Source organism: Charadrius vociferus, unplaced genomic scaffold, assembly GCF_000708025.1.
Source record: "Charadrius vociferus isolate BGI_N301 unplaced genomic scaffold, ASM70802v2 scaffold505, whole genome shotgun sequence".
In the NCBI taxonomy this organism is placed as follows: domain Eukaryota; kingdom Metazoa; phylum Chordata; class Aves; order Charadriiformes; family Charadriidae; genus Charadrius; species Charadrius vociferus.
The window spans coordinates 772,562-776,063 of NW_009648645.1; positions in this window are offsets into that span (position 1 = coordinate 772,562).

Consider the following 3,502-nt stretch of genomic DNA (forward strand, 5'->3'; position numbering starts at 1 on the left):
GAATGCCAATTGTAACAAAATGTTCATGCAATTTAATTTGTGGATATCCCTGAATTCCACAAACTAATTATTTAGGGCTAAGTCTTTCCTTTGAGAAATTATTTTCACTTAATGCAGTATTTCCATAAAAAATATCTGGAAAGGTGATTTTGCCAGATGGATGTTTTCTGTTCTCGTTAAATAATAGAACTAAACTCTTCCAATGCATTATTCTTCAAACACTTCTGTTTTTCATTAACACAAAGAACTGCTTATCCACTGGGAAGATAGGAGTCCAGGAACAGAAAGTATTTACTTTTTATATATGTGTATACAGAAAGAAGAGACACAGACTGCTGATCAACATTCCCAGTCATAAGCCTTGCAAAGAACTCATTTCAGTGATACCTGGGTAGATGTTTGCTAGTACTACTACATGAGGCATAAAAGAGAGACACTTCTACATACTTTAAGTAGTCTGAAGCTAAATACATTGCATTCTGTATGTATGCGCGTGTGCGTGTGCGTGTGTGTGTGTATATTTTAGATAACTCATGCAACCCATACTTGTCAATCTTAGGCAAATCACAAATACCTGTCTGCTGTAAAAATGCTAGAATGGAATTATCACCCAATAGCTGTCATTTTTTTAAAGGGATAGACAGGTTTGAATAAAACAATCCCTAAATCCTCCAAATACGCGAAAGATCGGACTTTAAGATTACCTGAGTATTTGAAATCTCTGTATCAAACCCAAATGGCGCACTAAAGCATTACATCTCCATCTGGCATGACTTCTTTCATCATACTGCTTTGTGTTTAAGCAGACAAAACCTTGGCCAAGTGTATGACCCAAATCTTAAAAATAGCAAAAGATAGACTTGAAAGAGGTCATTGATTCAGTCACTATGGTCTGATGATTTCAAAATAAGCGAGAAGGAAGCCAACTTTTGTCCTTCTGAACAAAAACAGGTACTAGGAGATGGGGCGGGGGGAGGACAATGGTAAGTATGTCCAGTTACTAGTTAAAATTATGTCCTATTCTCTGAATTCCCATCCAGATCCTTGCGATTTAGAAAATCTTACAGTTGGTCTATTGAGATAAGAGAGCAAACATACGTATTTCTTTACTTATTTAAGCCTTTCTGGCATGTGTCCCAGGTACTCTGTGGTAATACCTTTTCCATATAGTAGCTGTGTTTTAAATTATCATACTAAACACATGGATTTTTAATTACCTCTCTGGGAGTCTAACACATCAGGTGGCAAAAAAAAAGTTAAATTCCTGAAATAATACAAAGGCTGCCTAGGCTGAGGGGCAGTTTGCTCTTGGTAAAAGCCTGTTCCTACTTTCACATACTGTGCTTCAACCAAAGTTAACAGCAGTTAAACAAAATATAACAACAATTTAAGGGAGAAGACAAGAGTTTAAAATGCATGCTAGTGGAATGTAGATAGAACTTGTAACCAGATTTTAGTAGGGAACAGTTTTAGTGTACCGTGTTCCCTTGCCCATCGAATGATCATGCCTTTTTCTTTATGCATGTCAAAACAAACCCATATACAACTCATTTACTTTTTGCAGGTCTATGAAAAGTGTGATTCATTTATTATGACTGAAATTAATAACATTAAAAGCAAACAACAAAAGCCTGTGCTATGTGGCAAATGCATTCACTCAGGAGTTCAGAAGTCTGGGTTCAGTCCTTACCTGTCTTACACAAAAAATCTTTTAAATCACTGACAATGAGTCTCCTGCGCAGCAGTGATGCTGTCAGGAGACATGTGGCCTCAAGACTGCAGTATGTGCTCTTGGAGCTTCAAGGATTTCATCAACTACCCTAAAGATTCCCCTTATGACCCACGACTGAGTTCTGCCTAAATCCTGCCTTTTGTTCTCCCCCCTCACTATGGCTGTTACCAAAAATTTTACAGTGGAGAAACATGTCAGAATTTCAAGATTCTGGGTCATATAAAGATGAGAAACTGTTGAAACCCAATAATAAAACCTGATAATTTTTTACTGCCTTTTAGATTTTCTCCTCTGTAACCAGACACCGACAGTGAATCAGCAAAATAATTTCAGAATTCCTGTTAATGAAGGGAGTACAGACAGCAGTGAAGGTTGAAGGGAGGATTCATAAACTGGGTTTTTAAAAGAATAGTTGAAAATAAATACAAAGAGCAAATAAGAGTGGGGTAACTGTGAGGAACCAGCTCTACATGGATGGAAAACATGAAGAGGAGCAGATAACTGAGACAAAGGAAAAAGAAAAAAGAAAAAAAAACCAAACACAACGTAGATATGGGTACAAGGAAATTGTATTTTGCCTTTTATACTTCTGCTAAAGTGCAACTTGATGAAAGACAAAATGCAATGAATTCATATTTCATTAATTTTTAATATCATCTGAATAAAAGTCACAATTCCCTACCAAACCAATCCATCCACTCACATTAAGAAACACAGATAATATTTTCTCATTGTGTTTACATTTTAGTTCGAAGTTATTAAAAACATGTGACTGTGATTGTCTTCTGCATTTAAACACTTTTTCCTTGAGAAGGCTTCCCTTGAAAGGTGTCCACCTTCCAAGTCACTTCGATATTTACTTTAAAGTAAATTGGGTTGACATTTATGCCCATTTTACTAGCAAACTGTAATAGTAAATTTGGCTTGCATTTAATGGAAATATTGATGGAAACTGATTGCTAAATGAGTTACCAGGAACAAAACCATAAGGACTATTGGTCCTATTTGCTTGTTTCATCAAGAATCATAAACAATATGTAACCACATAAACGGTTAGGCTAGTCAATCCCATGAGAGTGGAGTTTGGAATGCCGTGCTTGTAAGACAAAAGCCACAGTCTACAGACCTTTACAGAAATTTTTGATATACAACAGATTATAAGACATTCCACAATCCATAGAGCAGACTAAAAGTTGTTAAATACATAATGTCCTACAAATTGCTTGCCAGACTTTAAATAAGGCTATTTGGAATATCGATGATCATTTGTGTTTCATCTCATGTGATTGGTGTAATTGCTTTGAAATTATGCACATAATATTTTTATGCTAGAAATTTATTTCCTGAATTTTTTGCCCTTTAATTTTATTTTAACAGAGAATGACTTTGGTTACGACTTTGTGAAATTTACAAGAAGAAGAGCAGAGCTTAAACCACAGATTTCTGATCTACATTCACATAAGCAGATATATACAAGTCAGATACACGACAAAACTGTGTTGTTTTAATCTTGGAGAAAGACGCAGTCTGACTTCCACTGCAGAGAAATGCACTTTAAGTGCTTTGCTTTTATGTTTATGTATTACATATCTGATTGAAGAGACAATATACATGTTTTCACAAGTAGAAATGCTCAGGAATATTACATAATTAAAAAGCATTAATTAATAACTCTGGAAAAAGAACAAAGCTATAATGCTTCTAGATTGTTGACAAAACCAAACGTGAAAAATGCTGAAAACCTGTATTTGCTGGTAACTCACTTCCTCT